Below are 19,233 nucleotides of genomic sequence, written 5' to 3' on the forward strand. Positions count from 1 at the left end.
GAGCTTGTCATCCACCTCATCTACTGTCAAGGCTTCCCTATTGAAGCGCGTGATGAAGGAACGCAGGCTCTCATTTTCTCCTTGCTCTATGGTCAGCAAACTGGACGAGGAACGTTTGTGTCTTTGTCCCCCAATGAAATTATTGACGAATAACTTGCTCAACTCCTCGAAAGAACTTACAGAATTTGGGGTATTTTGCTGAACCATACACGTGCTGGTCCCTTAAGGGTGGTAGGGAAGGCTCTGCACATGATCTCGTCCGGAACTCCTTGGAGATGCATTGTTGTCTTGAAAGTAGCGATATGATCGAAGGGATCACGTGCTCCATCGTATGAGTCCAGGGAAGGCATTTTAAACTTAGGCGGCAAGGGATGCCCATTGATGGAAGCAGTAAAAGGGGAGTCTGTTCGGTGGACCAAATCCTCTACGGGATTTGCCCTTCTCATGTTCTCCTTCATCTCATCCATAACCTTCCTCATCTGATCCATTTCCTTCTCCAAATGTGGCACCCTTCGCGAAGTGGTGCCTCTTGATTGAATCTCGGGCTCAGTATTTCCTCCTCCATCTCCTCGACTCTGGGATTGTCTCTCAGCTTGCCCTTCTCGTCGCTGCCTTTCTATCTCCCTAGTCAACTCTTGGTTTTGGCGAGTTAATTCCGCCATCACGGCCGCCATGGATTGTATGTGTTGGACGGAAGGCGACTGCGTGACAGGCGCTGATTGGTGATTTCGATGGGGATGGCTAAAAGCATCCCTACTCCCTTGATGGCCTGGGCTAGTAGCCCTCGATCTGGTCCGAACCATTCGACTTTTGTCCCAGGAAAAGCAAATCGCAAATCGTTTTCACGAAATTATTATTCCCACAGACGGCGCCAACTGATGATGTATGGGATCAATTAGTTGAACACTTCGGCTTCGGTGGACTACAGCGCTAGCGGAGGCCTACAAAGAGAGAGAGCAGTCAAAGGGTGACCGAGGTGAACTGGCCAAACACCCTCCGATGATGAAGTTAGTTTCTCTTCTAATGGAGTTCTAACTTTATTCAATGTAAAATCTCAGGAAATTCATCCCTTTGCATGGTGAAGACCGGGCCTTATATAGGGTACTCTAGGGCGGTTACTAGTTCAATAACTTCCCCTAGGATCTTGGAATTCGGACATAACCTCCTCAACGGCTACAAAAAATCATAACCGCCGTTGGAAGTTACATGCAGTGGAGGGATTGGCGGCGATGAACGCGGGTTGATGAATCGCTACGAAGTTCGCTAAGTGTTCGCGTAGTCATCCATGTGCTCTGCGCATGGACGACTCTTCGCTGTGTCGTTGTGTGGTCGTCCATGCACCTTGTGCATGGACGATTCTCTCGATTGGATTCCCTGGAGTGATCAATTGCCCAACACCCCCGAGGACGAGATGTCTGGACGAATTGAAGATGGCCTGATGTTTGGCTATCCCCAACTCTCTGGACGACCCGTCTGGACGAACCATAGATGTGATTTTTGGTTATACATCATATACTGTTGCAATAAACGATTTACTATTTCGAATATCTTGTAAGTATAGGCTATTACTTCATGAAACTTATTGTAATATACTGCAAATAATTGAACAAATAAGTCGGATTAAATTACTGCAATGATATCTTTATTGTAAAAGATAATTAATTTATTTTGTCACTGCGATTGACTATGAAATAATTGATATCAAATTATTACAACGAAATATTCGTTGCAATTACGTGTTTGTCATTGCAATAGATTGTAAAAGAATTAATATCACATTATTGCAATGGTAACTTCGTTGCAATAAGCTATTAGTTAGAAATTTTCATTACAATAGATTGTAAAAACAATTTGTATCAGTTTATTGCAATGATTCTTTTATTTTAAATTATTGCAATAATTTTTCCTCATATATTATAACTTCTATTGCAACTGAAAATTATAAGTTATTGCAATTTATTATTGTTGATACAATAGTTTAACATTTTTAAGTTATTATTGCAACCATTTTAACTTGTAGAGAGAAGGGCTAGTTTCAAGCTTGGAAGAATGTATTGGAATGATTCCAATGAAAATTCCCCCCATGTATGCTCAAATTTCTTTGTACAAGTCACATACATGGCCAACATAAGGACTAATAGCCATAATGAAACTGAAGTTGCCAATGGAGCTCCCACAAAACTGAGAGATGTCCAGTGTACTAAAGCATATGCAAAGCCAGTATGAATAACCAATGGTAGACCTGTGAATATGACCAGGGGCCACAAAATAAATTGTGTCTAAAGAAACCTCAAGATGTTTTGCAGGAAGCCATATGCAAATAATCCAGGAATGAGAAACCTTATATAGTGAGCAGCCGTCTTTGCAATCTCAGTTTCTTGATGAAGTAAGATCAGTATAGGTTCTGTAAAGAACCAGATAATGGCTATGATGATAGAGAAGAGGAAGGATATGATACAAGAAGCCTGTAGATAAATCCCCAACAGTTTCTAGATTGTAAAAACAATTTGTATCAGTTTATTGCAATGATTCTTTTATTTTAAATTATTGCAATAATTTTTCCTCATATATTATAACTTCTATTGCAACTGAAAATTATAAGTTATTACAATTTATTATTGTTGATACAATAGTTTAACATTTTTAAGATATTATTGCAACCATTTTAACTTGTAAAGAGAAGGGCTAATTTCAAGCTTGGAAGAATGTATTGGAATATTCCAATGAAAATCCCCCCCATGTATGCTCAAATTTCTTCGTACAAGTCACATACATGGCCAACATAAGGACTGATAGCCATAATGAGACTGAAGTTGCCAATAGAGCTCCCACAAAACTGAGAGATGTCCAGTGTACTAAAGCATATGCAAAGCCAGTATGAATAACCAATGGTAGACCTGTGAATATGACCAGGGGCCACAAAATAGATTGTGTCTGAAGAAACCTCAAGATGTTTTGCAGGAAGCCATATGCAAATAATCCAGGAATGAGAAACCTTATATAGTGAGCAGCCGTCTTTGCAATCTCAGTTTCTTGATGAAGTAAGATTAGTATAGGTTCTGTAAAGAACCAGATAATGGCTATGATGATAGAGAAGAGGAAGGATATGATACAAGAAGCTTGTAGATAAATCCCCAACAGTTTCTAGATTGTAAAAACAATTTGTATCAGTTTATTGCAATGATTCTTTTATTTTAAATTATTGCAATAATTTTTCCTCATATATTATAACTTCTATTGCAACTGAAAATTATAAGTTATTGCAATTTATTATTGTTGATACAATAGTTTAACATTTTTAAGTTATTATTGCAACCATTTTAACTTGTAGAGAGAAGGGCTAGTTTCAAGCTTGGAAGAATGTATTGGAATGATTCCAATGAAAATCCCCCCCATGTATGCTCAAATTTCTTTGTACAAGTCACATACATGGCCAACATAAGGACTGATAGCCATAATGAAACTGAAGTTGCCAATGGAGCTCCCACAAAACTGGGAGATGTCCAGTGTACTAAAGCATATGCAAAGCCAGTATGAATAACCAATGGTAGACCTGTGAATATGACCAGGGGCCACAAAATAGATTGTGTCTAAAGAAACCTCAAGATGTTTTGCAGGAAGCCATATGCAAATAATCCAGGAATGAGAAACCTTATATAGTGAGCAGCTGTCTTTGCAATCTCAGTTTCTTGATGAAGTAAGATCAGTATAGGTTCTGTAAAGAACCAGATAATGGCTATGATGATAGAGAAGAGGAAGGATATGATACAAGAAGCTTGTAGATAAATCCCCAACAGTTTCTATATTGTAAAAACAATTTGTATCAGTTTATTGCAATGATTCTTTTTATTTTAAATTATTGCAATAATTTTTCCTCATATATTATAACTTCTATTGCAACTGAAAATTATAAGTTATTGCAATTTATTATTGTTGATACAATAGTTTAACATTTTTAAGTTATTATTGCAACCATTTTAACTTGTAGAGAGAAGGGCTAGTTTCAAGCTTGGAAGAATGTATTGGAATGATTCTAATGAAAATCCCCCCCATGTATGCTCAAATTTCTTTGTACAAGTCACGTACATGGCCAACATAAGGACTGATAGCCATAATGAAACTGAAGTTGCCAATGGAGCTCCCACAAAACTGAGAGACGTCCAGTGTACTAAAGCATATGCAAAGCCAGTATAAATAACCAATGGTAGACCTGTGAATGTGACCAGGGGCCACAAAATAGATTGTGTCTGAAGAAACCTCAAGATGTTTTGCAGGAAGCCATATGCAAATAATCCAGGAATGAGAAACCTTATATAGTGAGCAGTCGTCTTTGCAATCTCAGTTTCTTGATGAAGTAAGATTAGTATAGGTTCTGTAAAGAACCAGATAATGGCTATGATGATAGGATAGAGGAAGGATATGATACAAGAAGCTTGTAGATAAATCCCCAACAGTTTCTAGATTGTAAAAACAATTTGTATCAGTTTATTGCAATGATTTTTTTGTTTTAAATTATTGCAATAATTTTTCCTCATATATTATAACTTCTATTGCAACTGAAAATTATAAGTTATTGCAATTTATTATTGTTGATACAATAGTTTAACATTTTTAAGTTATTATTGCAACCATTTTAACTTGTAGAGAGAAGGGCTAGTTTCAAGCTTGGAAGAATGTATTGGAATGATTCCAATAAAAATCCCCCCCATGTATGCTCAAATTTCTTTGTACAAGTCACATACATGGCCAACATAAGGACTGATAGCCATAATGAAACTGAAGTTGCCAATGGAGCTCCCACAAAACTGAGAGATGTCCAATGTACTAAAGCATATGCAAAGCCAGTATGAATAACCAATGGTAGACCTGTGAAAATGACCAGGGGCCACAAAATAGATTGTGTCTAAAGAAACCTCAAGATGTTTTGCAGGAAGCCATATGCAAATAATCTAGGAATGAGAAACCTTATATAGTGAGCAGCCGTCTTTGCAATCTCAGATACTGGCTATGATGATAGAGAGGAGGAAGGATATGATACAAGAAGCTTGTAGATAAATCCCCAACAGTTTGTATACTTTTGCTCCAAATCCTTGCGCACAAAGTGTCTCAAGTGATCCACTTAACCCAATCTAGAATGAAAAAACAAATAATTATAATGTAAGAGTCAACTATGGAGTATCATTGAATAGTTAGCTTTCAATTGAAACCACAGTTCGGTTCGATTCCTTTTTGGGTGGGCAACGTCAATTCCAGTCGAAACCGTTGGAGCAGCAATATGTCTTAACCATGAACCTGAATAACAAGTATGGCAGTGAATTTCTATCAAAATCTTCTTGGGCATTACAGCAGGAATCCTAACAAGTATAACTACTCCTAAATACTCTATAGCTTTAAATGGTGTTTTATTTTGATATTTTGAAGTGACAAAGAGGTTGTTTAATTTGTGTTTAAGCAATTGAGAGATGTAATGGAGGAGATTTAGGAATTGGCTTTTGCAATTATATATATTAATGGTAAAAGATATTGATTGATGGGGCATAAAGGGAATTTTGAATCCTCTGTCACAAATGCAAAAACAAAACTTGTTATAGACGAGTGTCACATATTATATTTACACAATTATATATAACCATATTTGTTACTACATGACAAAATTGTCACAAAACTTGTTGTATGCATATATTCTCTTTACATATGTTATTTTTGTGATTTTATAACTGACTAACTCCATGACAATCTACTCATTTACACCTACACCATAAATCAACTAAATGATTCCATGGTTTAACCCAAAAATTAGGTGGGCCTTTTCCGTCCCGATGCTTTAGAGTGGAAATACTTCGTGTTTCTGTCTCCAAGCCCAAGCCATTAAATCTTTGCTCGCTGTTGCCACATAATCTCCTCACTATCCAAAAGGTCATCAATCTCGCTTCTTAGCTTATTGATTTCTATTCCCATGCTACCATCTTTGTCTCTTGCTACCATATTGTTAAGAGCCCTTTTTTCTTATTTCGGATCTGCTTTGGTACCTTTCCAAATGTGGCCAAATTCTACCTATTTAGCTCAACTGCACACTGATTGAGTTTCTCAGCCATACCATACGGGGTATTTTGATTTCTACTATTTTCCCAGGCAACCTCAATTATGTCCCTGCATTCTCTCTTTTTTATCCACATTGCTTTGAAGTGAAACCGGCGTTTTCTAGGATGTCGAGGAGTAAAGGAATTCAAGACTAGTAGAGCAAAGTGATCAAATGTGGAGTCCACAATGTGGTGGACTTGAACCTCCTTGTATTTTTCAATCCAGTCTTGTGTTGCCAAAGCCCTATCTAGTCTTAGATAAATTCTATCATCCCATTCCTGCATATTACACCAGGTGAAATCTGGACCAGTATGTCCTAAATCCTTGAAATTACAAGAGTCTACTACTGACCAGGACCCTTCCATTTGCCTTTGGGATCTTTGCACTCCTCCCCATTTTTCATTTACTGACAAAATCTCATTAAAATCTCCAAAACAAATCCATGGTAGTTGGAATCTTCTATTCAAGCTTTTTAACTGTTCCCAAGACTCTTTTCTTCTATGCATTTTAGGGTGCCCATAAAACCTGGTTATTCTCCACTTGAAATCAGAAGACTTATCAGTAACTATATCATCAATGAAGTTTCCCACATATCCCATGATTTCTAACTTGATCTCTTTCTTCCAAAGCATTGCCAAACCTCCACAATTTTGAGCTTTTGGAACAATCAAACCAAAAATAAAACCAGCTTTCTCTTTCTCTCTTTTCATGGCACTCATCTTCAATTTAGTCTCCATTAAAAAGACTATATTGGGATCCCAGCGCTCCAGCATTTCTTGTAGTGCCTTAAATATTATCATTATTACCCAACCTTTATTGTGAAGTGTCACAATGTCTTTCAAAATTTTTCATTTCAGGGCTTGTTGTGACTTGAGCCACATTGTCTAAGGAAATGAAACACTTTAGTGGGTGTTCTACTTTTGTTTATATGTGTCTAAAATTTGTCTAGTTCATAGGTTTGTTTATTATTTATTTCCCTTGATGTGCTATATCATAAAAGACTGTTTTTTTTATATAATTTTTTTAGGGTAATTATCTTAATTTTTGTTGTAGTTGAATCAAAATTAGATCTACATAATTAGTAGTTGCTACATCTTCATCATTATCACAAGTTTAAGATAGAGATTACCCTCATCAATAGCTGTTGCGTCTTCTTCATTGCCAAACTTGATCATCTTGACATACATTTTATTTATCTGATTGTACCACATGTATTTATTTACTTTTAAGATGGATTCTATTTGATTGTAAGATTTTTATGTCTTTTGACATAAATTAACTAGCTGGTATGCTAGCCAAACCGCTTGCTTCTTCATTTTTTTTTTTTTTTTTTTCTAATCTTTTACTTTGCCTCCAACACTATCATAATTGGTTGTCTCCCTACATATATATATATATATATATGTTTTGTAGGATCCAAGCAAGAAAGAGTTTAAGATGCTTGCTATGNAAAGAGTTTAAGATGCTTGCTGTGTTATTTCCTCAAATTTTTTACAGCATAAACAACTTGCAGTATTGAGAAATTACTAAAAGTCCGTATGATTTGAGCAAGATCTATAACAAATGGGAGTCAAGATGTACACAACACAAAACATATCCTACAGCAACATTTTAATTTTCCTCTTTGTTTACCAAAAAAAATAAAAAAAAACATACGATACTAATTAAACTTTAGCTATTTGCAATATCACCACATTATTTGATCTTTCAAGAAAAGATAAAGAGTTATCATAACAAATAAAATGTCCTATTTCTACTTGTTATGTATGTTATTTAAAAAATTTTCCTACACATTTCATTTCATTATATCTGAAAATTGTTGCTTATGTTATTGGATGAAGGCTAAAACATGGCAAAGGGTACAACAGTTAGCAGTACTAAAGATGCTCATTATGAGCTGCAACATACATAACAGTGCTCCTATCTCTCAGTTTTCTACAGAATTTGGTAATTAACTTTTTAATAATTACTTTTTGACAGAACGTTTGCACTGGGATTGATGTGCAAATAGGGTAGAAGATATATACTGTGAAAGATGTCTTTAAAGGGGACTGTGATCATAACTTGACATACTAAGAAGCCATTGCCCACCAATGCTAGAAAAGAGCCAATGATGGTGATATTACCTACCACCAACACCAACTATACCAATGATCCTGCATCCTAAAAATAATTGTTTTTATTATCCTTTCTGGAATCTAATTTTAACTTTGGAATAATCCCAAGTCTGACCAGAGAGTATACGGCCAGCAACAATTAAAGCTACACAAAAAAAAAAAAAAAAAAGACAATGGAAACTAGCCGAGCATTAAGCAAGCCAAGCCTAGTTGAACTCTGCCCAAACTTGGTAAACTAAACCACTTCAGGCTTACACTTGGCTCACGAGATCATTGAAAGCCAGGTTTTACACAACAAAGCTTGTCTTGTGACAAAGGTAAGCACAGCATATGAAACAACCAAATACAAGTTAAAGTACTCAAGAGTCCCCAATTTCAAAATAATTGAATGGACTATAGAGTATTGGCAGTTACCTTAATGCCCTTACAGCAGTGACACAGCTACCCTCACTGTTGGAATGAGACTGAGACAAACACGATCAGCAACACCCTGCATGCAGAAAATCAAAAGGAATCAATCAGAACAGTCCATCTTCTTGTAAATTAATGCATGTTTTCATGATAAACTTTTCCTTTTGGACCAGTGTAAAATATCAGCAACTTCAACACAAAATATAAACAACCCAGAAAATCTTTAATAGGATTCAAAGCCTCTAAGCTACTTAAACCATCTGTTTCAATTGGTTTGCTTAAGCTGATTTCAAATAAAATATTTTCAAAAAAACGATAGAAATATATAATAATATCCAAACAGGAAAAAATCATCAGATTCAAGCTAAACCAGCATATGGTTAAGCATAATAACATCATATAAACAACAAACAAACAAACAAAAATTCTCCTTTATTCTTTTCTCAGCAACCAAACAACAGGAAAAATGAAAGCAAACACGATTTCAAGCTAAAAGCTAACAGTTTTCTCAAAACCCAAATGCCAAAAACATAAATCAGATCCATTTTCCAGTTCAAACTTGAACATCCCAAAGCTGAGAGAGTACCATTTTGTTGGGTCTAAGGAGGAGCCAAATCAGAAACCCATTCGCACAAAAAAAAAAAAAAAAAGAAATTACCCAAATCAGAAACCCATTCACAAAAAACAAGAAGTTACAAAATAAAAATAAACAAGAAACACAGATCCATTTATAGCCAAAATATACAAATTTATGCAAGTCTAGACTCACTCAAGCACTTTATCAAACATGTAATGAGCAATACTTTGAAACTTTTAAATTTAAGAAAAAAAGCCCTCAGATCCGAAACTCACCCACAAATAACATGTTATTACCCCATAAAATCACAATTAATAAGAAATTACCCAATAAAATCACAATTTTATGAACATAGTTATTTGATTGAACTTAAAAGAAACCCATGAAACAGAAATTATAAAACAGAGTTTACCTTTGTGAGAGAATGCTAGGCGTTTCAGAGCTGAGAGAACTGAGAGAGCTTGAGAGAAATTTGTGGGTTACAGAGCTGAGAGAACTGAGAGAACTGAGAGAGCTTGAGAAACTTGTGGGTTACAGAGCTGAGAGAACCGAGAGAGCTTTAGAGAAATTTGTGGCTGAGAGAGTTGAGAGAGTTTGTGGGTTACGGTTTTTTTTTTTTTTTTTGGACTGTAAAATACCTTGTAAATTTTTTAATATAATAGGGGTAAATGAGGTAATTTACACATTTAATAATTTATGTACTCTACTCTCCCTCCAAATCTTTCCAATTTGGAGGAATTAAAAATGGAGGGTTGGAGGTAGTTGAAACCCTTCCAAACCCCTCCTAACCCCTCCCCCTCCTTCCTTAAAAAACTTCCAAACAAGGTAATTAAATTACTCTCCCTCCCTCTACTCTACTCCCCCTCCATTTTTTAACATCCAAACAAGCCATAAAGGAGGAGATGCAATTATTCCAACGGCTAGTTCACCTTCCAAAACGACGTCGTGCAGTAAAATGATGAGATATAAAATACGCCTAAAGTGAAACGGTGCCGTCTCTCATTAAAACCCAACGGTGTCGTTTTACCCTGTAAGAATCACTAAAGACCTGAGGAAGCCACGCACGTGTAAAGGTTTGTTACAGTACGTGCGAAGCAGTTACAAGTTTGTTATACCAGACTTCGTTGGGCATCACCTTCCTCTCCTCTCTAATGTAACTATATATATATATATATATCTATTCACTGATATATTGATTTACTGTATTTTGTATTCTTGTGAAATGAATAATATCTGAGTTCTCTCTCTACCATTTCGTTGGCTCTGTTTTTCTTCCTATTTTGATTCATATAGTGATTGTAAGATTAAGAGAGATTTGTTTGAGAGATTAAGAGTGTTTCTTCATGCATAATGTTCTCAATCTCCCAGTCTTTTTGGCCCTTGTTTACTTCGGGGGATTGGCATGGGATTTCTCATCTGAAATGCTGGCTATTCTTATTGTCAGCATTGTGATAGGTGCCTTGGCCAGCTTCCGCACCCATTTACCTCTGTGGACTTCTATACCAGCTTTTCTACTTTACCCATTCTCCCTGGCCCTAGTTTATGTTCTTCATTACGTTTTTGGCTGGTCATAGAATTGTGGTTGTCCGAAAATTATGATCGGTGGGTAACACATTTCCTGTATGAAGAAGAATCAGGGTTGTTTCTTTAAATGAGCTGTGCTTTTTAGCTTGCTTAAGAGAGTTGTGTGTAGTTTAACTTTAGAGTGGAGTTTGCAGTACATCTTTATATTAAAATTTAGAATCTCATTTTCTCTCCTTTGTCTTTTTGTTTCTTATAAAAAAAAAAAAAAAAAAAAAAGTAACATATGCTTTTTTTAGTGCGTAAAACATTTTAATTTTAGTAAAACATCTGGATTATTAGTTTCCCTATAAAAAATAAATAATTGTGCATATGGTAACACAATTAATGAGAAACTCTATAAACATAACAAATCTCAAATGTGGCAAATTATTTTAATTTAGAAAATATGGCATATTTTCAGTGGTAAGTAAAAAAGTAATATAAGATTTCTCCGTGAATTTCATACTCTAACACCTATTGGTGGTAGTTTTAATTTTAGTTTCGATACTTTGTGTAGAAAGAACCAAAAGAAAATTCCCTAAATTAATAGCCAAAAAATCCAATGGATTTGAACTTAAGCATAATTATTAATTAATTATTTGGTGAATATTTTAGTAAAGTTTTCACATGATCCATGTAATGAGATGGTATGAGACTTATGTCTTGGGCACATACAAAACTGTAACATGTGTAGTCTGCTAGATCTCATCAGACTCATGTTTATTTAATTGAATGTAAATAACAAGCTGCATATTATTGGGCCCAAACTTTTGGACCCAAGTTCTATTTATATGGTCCAGCAAGATCGCTTACCCTTAAAAAAAAAAAAAGAAAAAAAAAAAAAAAAAGAGCTTTCTGTGGATTTGATGTCTAAAATAGCATTTTTTTGATGAGGATAGAGAGCAACATAAGGATCTAGAAGACCTTGGTAGACAATTAGCAAATAAGTGCAAAAGCTTGCCACTTGTTGTAAAGACACTAGGAAGTCTCATGCACAACAAGAGAAGTAGAGAACAATGGAAGTATATTTGGATAGTAATTTATGGGAAATACAAGATTTTAAAAAAGGTCTTCTGGTGCCATTGTTATTAAGTTATTATGAGCTGCCCCTAGCAGTGAAACATTGCTTCTCTTGTTGTGCTATCTTTCCCAAAGATCATTACTTTCGTAGAGATGAGTTGGTTCTCCTATGGATGGCACAAGGATATATTGATTCAAAAGCAAATATGAAAATTATAGCAGAAGACTACTTTGAAAATTTAGCCAAACACTCTTTCTTCCAAGAGAGTTTGTGAAGGATGAGATTGATGGTAGGATAGTAAGGTGCAAAATGCATGATATTGTGCATGATTTTGCACAATCAATGACGGAAAATGAATGCTTCACAATTGATGTTGATGAAGAGGTTAAGATAGACTTTAAAAGGGCTCGTCAATTGTCATTAAGAGTTAAAGAAATAATTCATGAGTCTGTTTATGATGGAAAAATGTACGTTTTCTTAATTTGATTTTTTTTTTTTTTGTCTTTTCACACTGTCCCACCTATTTTATTCCACCATTTAACATGTCTACGGACATTATGTTTGAAAGGTGAATCTATTGAGAAACTTCCAAATGAGGTAAAAATTGATACATTTAAGGTATCTCAAGTTATCTTGTATTAATGTAAAAGAATTGCCTGAAAACGATGTGTGATCTATGTAATTTACAAAGTTTGAATGTTCGTAATTATATCAATTTTTGAAATTACCCCATGGGATGGGTAGACTAATAAATTTAAGACACCTTCTGTTGAATGATTTTTATGAAATGACATCGTTTCCAAAAGGAATTGGGTGAATAACTTCTCTTAGAACATTAACTTACTTCCCTGTTGGTAGTAAGGGTGATGAAGTATGTAAACTTGGAGACTTGAAAACTTTGAACCATCTTCAAGGGAATCTTGATATAACTAGGTTGGGGAAAGTGGTAGATGTAAGTGAGGTAAAAAATGCACAAATCAATAAAAGATCCACCTCTGTGGTTTGAATCTAAATTTTGTCACGGAAGAGGATGAGGCAATGGATATAAGAAGAATGGAGAATGATGTATTAGTTCTGAATGCGTTTGAGCCACATTTAGATTTGGAGCTTTTAAGTATTCACTACTACTGGGGGCACCACAGTTTATCTTAATTGGATGATGTCCTTGACCAAATTGAAAACACTTTGTATCTATGAGAGTCCAAAGCTAGTGCGTTTGCCTCATTTGGGAAGTTGCCATTCCTTGAATCACTAGAGATGTTTGAAGTGAATAGTTTGAAAAAGGTGGGAGTTGAATCTTTTGGAATAGACTCAAAAAACAAAAACAACAAAGATGACATATATATCCCATAGTTGAAATCTCTCACGTTTTGGGGTTTTGAAAAGTGGGAAGAATGGATTGGGATTGGAAAGAAGAAGAAGATAATGGTTTTGTAACTAATACAATAATAATAATGCCACGTCTTCATTCCTTGACAATTGAAATTCGAACTAAAGGATTTTCAATCAATCGAAACTTTTGCTCGATCGATCGAAATGATGAAGAAAATAATCCTGGAGTCTCTGGATGATTCGATTGCTATTTGATTCCTGTTTGATCGATCGAAAAGAGCATTCGATCGATTGAAAGGACTCTCGATTGATCAAAACTCATGAAACTAAATTTTCTGGTAATTGTTTTGAATGTTTGAAGAGGTTTCAAACTTTGTGAATGGTTTTATGAAATATTTTAACTCTCCATACGTGCCTTTGGTGAAACATAACCCTATGGGTATAAATAGAGCTTCTAAAAAAAGTATCTGAAAATTATTCATATTATATTGTGGAGGTGGGTGTGGGTTTTAGCCCATTTCCATCTAGAAAGGCCCATGTTATTATTCACATAGCAGTTTGTCCGACTCTCCATATGTAAAGTGTTTTGAGTTCCAAAGTTCATATTGATGTCATCCCCTAGAGCCTAGACCCTTGGAATTAAAAAAAAAAAAAAAAAAAAAAAAAAAAAAAAAAAAAAAAAAAAAAAATATACACACACACTAAACTCATCACATGCGTTTTGCATGTGCAATAATGCTCTTTTTTATTTATTTTTTTTTTTGTTTAATGTTATAATGTTTAAAAGTGATATATAAATAACCGTGTCTATTTTTTTTATTTTTTTATTTTTAAAGAAAGAATTAAGGTAACGTGGAATAATATTTAAAAATGAGATAGAGATAGTGTCCTAAGTTTTAGACTGAATGAAAAAAAAAAAAAAAAAAAAAAAAAACTTAGGAACTGGTTAAATTATGGACAAAGTTTAGCTACAAAATTGGTTGTAACCTAATGCCACAACCTTACCTAATAAAATAAATATTACTACATATTTTAAAAAATCTAACTATTGAATTGCATGTTCTTTACCCTCTTAATACATATGTCAAATTTTGTGTCAATTGGATATTATTTACTATATAATCTATAAGCTTATATTTTATGCATAATTTTAAACTACAAAAATTAACAATTAAAAAATTTATTGATGGCATAGCTATTGATCTTTAATTTTCTTGAAATTTTACAAGTATGGAGTATATAAGAAGAAGATTAATCCAATGGTGGAATTCTCAAAATTCGTCTCCAATAAAAAGATATTGAGCAAGGTTGTAACCTTAAGTTACAACTACTTTTGTAGCTAAATTTTGTCCTTAAATTATTTTTTTAACCGGTGTGTGTTTTTTAATTTAAAATTATTTAACTAAAAGATAGGGGTATTTTAGAGAGTTTAAAATTTGTATGATGATATTTTAATACACAAAATGTTGAAACCCAAATAAAGAATCCTACTATTAATAGTATATAGTATATAATATAGATATAGATAAACAAACACTATGAGAGTGAGCAATATTTTGATAGCTTGATGACTCTATTGAGAACTTTGAGAGTTCAATCCGAATATCTTAATTATCCCTTTTAATTCTTAAAAAATTCACTTAATCATTATTGTTGTGAAAATGTTATAAAAATATTATGGATATAGTATTTTTCTTCTGTAATATCTTATCTTTTAAAATATTTGTCATCTAGTGAAGGACACAACATCGAATAACTTTTGGAGGAACAATATGTGGTTCATATCACCACTTGTAAATTGTAATGGGATATATATGCTATGTAATGTATATAAAATTCATAATTTATCCATATTTGTTTCTAGAAGTATTCCAAAATATACATATGATATGATTGAGATTGATCACAAAACTGACCCAGGTGACCAGAGGAGTCTGCTGCAAAGCAACATAAATCTATATATTTGAGGGAAACCAATGAGGAGAGTCAAGTTAGATTACAGAGTTTATCTAAAAAACAGAAGTTAGATTACAGACTAACTCATAATGCTTATTAGATCAACAATGGTTCCAAAGAAACTCTGCCCATGCACTAAAAAAGAAAAAAAGAAAAAAAAAGAAAAAGAAACTCTGCCCATAAAATTGCCTAATTTAAGCGGGTAAGAGGTACCATCCATGTCACGTTCAAAAAATTGCATCTCAGAGAAGAGTACTATACTACCCGTTGTTTATTGGATTATTGCCAACACAACCTTCGAATATGTGCTGAATAAATAAAATATTTCCAACCTCAAAGCAATGTATATGTTTTTTTTTTTTTTGGAGAAAAAAGCAATGTATATGTTAAAAGTACTCTATTACCAGTAATCAACTGAAGCATAGAATAACATAGTATATAAATACAACTGGATAAAAGTTAGTACTACGCTTTTAAGGCAAAAATATTGTTTTGGTATTTATATTTTGGAGTTATAATTAAGGAATAATTACATTTTACCCACCTGTGGTTTGCCTCTAATTCGATGTGCCTACCCACACTTTGCCCACCTGTGATTCTCGCCGTTACTATGCCGTAACCCACCTCTCTACTTTCCGTTACTCTAACACAGAAAATGTAAAAAACAAAATCCCAAACAGATCAAAACACTCTCACTCAAATCTTGAATATGAAGAACATACCCAAAAATCTAAAAAATTACAGGAAGTTGAACCCAAAAACAATATCCAACACAGGTCCAAACCACAACAACAAAACTCAAATCTTACATCAAAACTTAAATCCAAAAAATTCAAAAAAAAAAAAATCCTAGCCAAACCCACAACAAAACCCAAATCTTACAACAAAACTCAAATCCAAAAAAATTATAGCAAATCAATCACCACATCAAAAGCCACAACCACCCCCACTGCAAATCGATCCATATCAAAAGTGGCTCCAGCCGATTCGGTTGATTCAAACCCAGATTTAAAAGCTTTCACACCAAGATCTTCCTAGATTTGCTTCAAGTTGGCTTAAGTTCAAACCCAGATCTAATGATTTTTAACCTAGATTTGGTTCGTGTCTCTGATCGGAGCATCGACAAACCACCGCCGAAAACCAGATGAAAACCCAGATGAAAACCACCGCTGTATATACCGAAAAAATGAACTCAGGTGATCTTGCTCGATGCCAGTCAAAGGAAAATTGTCCCACAATGATTCAGTGGTACCTAACGATTCGACTAATGAACACCCCTGAGAGAGAGTGGGTCGGGTTGTAGAGAGAAGGGAAATCTGAGAAAGAAATTGTGGGACGAGAGAAAAGAGTAAAGTCTGAGGGAAAGAAAAATGACTTTGGCTTTGTCTTTGAGTTTTGTGTATGTTCCACAATTTTTGATGCCAGGCCAAAGTTTTTGTTGTGATTAAGTTTTGTTGGATTTTGTGTATGTTCCACAATCATTACCAAATGCCTGGAAAGAAAAATTTGTGCTTGTGATTAAGCTTTTTTGAATTTTTTGGATTTAAGTTTTGATGTAAGATTTGAGTTTTGTTGTTGTGGTTTGGGCCTGTGTTGGATATTATTTTGGGTTCAACTTCCTGTAATTTTCAAATTTTGGGTATGTTCTACATGTTCTTCATGTTCAAGATTTGAGTGGAGTGTTTTGATCCGTTTGGAGTTTTGTTTTTTACATTTTCTGTGTTAGAGTAACGGAAAGTAGAGAGGTGAGTTACGACACAGTAACGGTGAGAATCACATGTGGGCAAAGTGTCAAAATTAAAACCACGGGTAGGCACATCGAATTAGAGGAAAACCACAGGTGGGTAAAGTGTAATTATCCCTATAATTAATTTAGTTTCTATATTTTGGTAGCAGCTAATTTGGTCCCTTTTATTTTTAATTTGCAGTCAAGTTGGTCCCCACTGTTAACTCCATACAAAAAATGCTTACGTGGCTAACGGATTGTACCATTGGCACATTAGATGCTTACGTGGCTACTAAAATAATAATAAAAATTAATTTGATATTTAAAAATTGCCAAGTTAGATTTAAATGAAAAAAAAAATTCTTATAATATTTTTAAGAAGAATTTGTTTTTCTAGGTATTTCAATTCTTGATCTCATTTATTTTTCTTCTAATTTAATTTTTCAAATTTTTTTCACTTCAAATTGAAATTGTTCGACAACATTTTGTGTGTACTAATCCGTACTAACAAAAAATAAAAAACACAAAAGTCAAATCAACTTTTAAGATGATAAACTGCTGTTGGCTTGAAATATAATAGGACAATATCTCCACAAAAAAAAAAAAAAAAAAAAAAAAAAAAAAGAAGAAGAAGAAGAAATATAAGAGCATCCACAGTAGTAGAGCTAAAAATTTAGTTATTTGACACCACAAAAAGTTATCATTTAGCTATTTGGCATTACAAAAGCTAAATCCAAAGAGTGAGGTATCACTGATTATAGTAATTAAAATTAAAATTAAATTTTTTTTTCAAATTTAAAAAAAAAAAAAAACCTTTTTTTTTTGAGTTTATGTAAATAATATAATAGCATATCATGTCATCTCAATATCATTTGACTTTATTATTAAGTTTAGATACCCATTAGTTTTCTATATAAGTTAGATTTGAACCAAAAAACCACAAAACACAAGAATTTTTAGGTACAAATATTTTTTTTTTAAATAAAAAAGTACAAATATAAATATTAATAACAACAAGGTTTTTTGAAAATAAAAAATTATAAAAAGTTTTTTTTTGGATAAGAAGATTGTAATTTTATTAAGAAGAAGATAAATTTAATACATTCTGAGTTACAACCAACTCAATCATATAAGAATTTTTCTCTATCCAAATTACAAAGTCATATGATAAAGATAAATAACAAAAGAGAGATGACATAATTATTTTGTAGAACTCTAGCAAAAACAGAAAAAAAGAAAAAAAAAAAAAAAAAACAGTTTTGTGGAGTGGTAGATTAGATGGCAAAATATAATTGGACAAGTGACATGGCATCTTTCCCGAGACATGGAACACCATTTCTACCCACAACAACGACAACAATAGGTAAAGAAATAAAATGGAATATGCCAAACTTTTGAACCCAAAAAAAAAAAAAAAAAAAAAAACATTTCCCTATTTGCATAGGAATTTGTCAGATTGACTAATATCTGATAACATATAAACTGTTCTTCCATTGGTGGAGTCAGGTCGAGATGATAAGTATATTATATAAAGTCGAAAAAACAAATCTTTATCACATAGAGAAATAGATAAAAATACAGAGTCATTAAGAGGCTGTTTGGATTGAGTGTTTTCGTGACTCAATTCTCAGTTTTCATAACTCAATTCTCAAAAATGGTGGGACCCATAGCAAAATACTCGTTTGCCTGCACCAATACTCTATTTCCATAACTCTGTTTTCAATACTCAATTCTCTACTTTTTGAGTTATGAGTTATGGAAACTGAAAACAACTTTTGGCTGTTTTCAGTTTTCAGTTTTCAGTTTTCAATGGCAAACTTGTAAATAACATCACATAGCCGGGCCCACAGATAGATTTTTGCTCCCTCTCTATCTTCTTTTCTCTTTTTTTTTTTCCTTTTCTTTTTGTCTTTCACGGGTCTGGCCGTTTGCTCCTCTTCTTCTCCTTCTTCTTCTTCTTCTTTTTTCTTCTTTTCTTTTCTTTTCTTTTCAATTTTTGGGTCTGGACTATTACTTATTTTTTCTTCTTTCTTTTTCTTTTCTTCTCTTTCACTGGGTTCTTCCTTCTTTCTTTCTTTTTTTTCCTTTTTTTTTTTCATCTGGGTTCACCGTCCCTGCTCTTCCTTCTTCTTCTTCTTTTTTTTTTTTTTCTTTTTTTTTTTACCTGGGTTCACCGTCCCTGTTCTTCCTCTTTTTTTTTTTTTTTTTTTTTTTTCACCTGGGTTCATCGTCCCTGTTCTTCCTTCTTCTTTCTTTTTTTTTTTTTTTTTTCCACCTGGGTTCACGGTCCCTGGGTTTCTTCCTCTTTTTTTTTTTTTTCCACCTGGGTTCACCGTCCCGGGTTTCTTCCTCTTTTTTATTTTTTTCATTGGGAAACTCACAGAACCCAGTTATAAAAAAAAAAAAAAAAAAAAAAAAAAAAAAAAAAAAAAAAAAAAAAAAACAGGAG

The 19,233-nt window shown here is 33.6% G+C and overlaps 1 long non-coding RNA gene across 2 annotated transcripts; it reads right to left on the reverse strand.

The window, feature by feature from the left end:
* Window positions 1–4,656: 4,656 nt before the first annotated feature.
* Window positions 4,657–9,957, reverse strand: LOC136062931 (uncharacterized). 2 transcript variants are annotated; one of them, XR_010624662.1, is made up of 3 exons: window positions 9,599–9,957; window positions 8,613–8,688; window positions 4,657–5,292 (listed from the first exon to the last, which is right to left on the reverse strand). It is a non-coding gene; the product is annotated as an uncharacterized LOC136062931 (long non-coding RNA). The 2 variants fall into 2 exon arrangements; XR_010624661.1 differs by having other exon boundaries at window positions 4,657–5,129; window positions 9,599–9,939.
* Between the last annotated feature and the right edge of the window lie 9,276 nt (window positions 9,958–19,233).

The sequence above is a fragment of the Quercus suber genome, unplaced genomic scaffold, assembly GCF_002906115.3.
Source record: "Quercus suber isolate HL8 unplaced genomic scaffold, Cork oak 2.0 scaffold_20, whole genome shotgun sequence".
Classification (NCBI taxonomy): Eukaryota; Viridiplantae; Streptophyta; class Magnoliopsida; order Fagales; family Fagaceae; genus Quercus; species Quercus suber.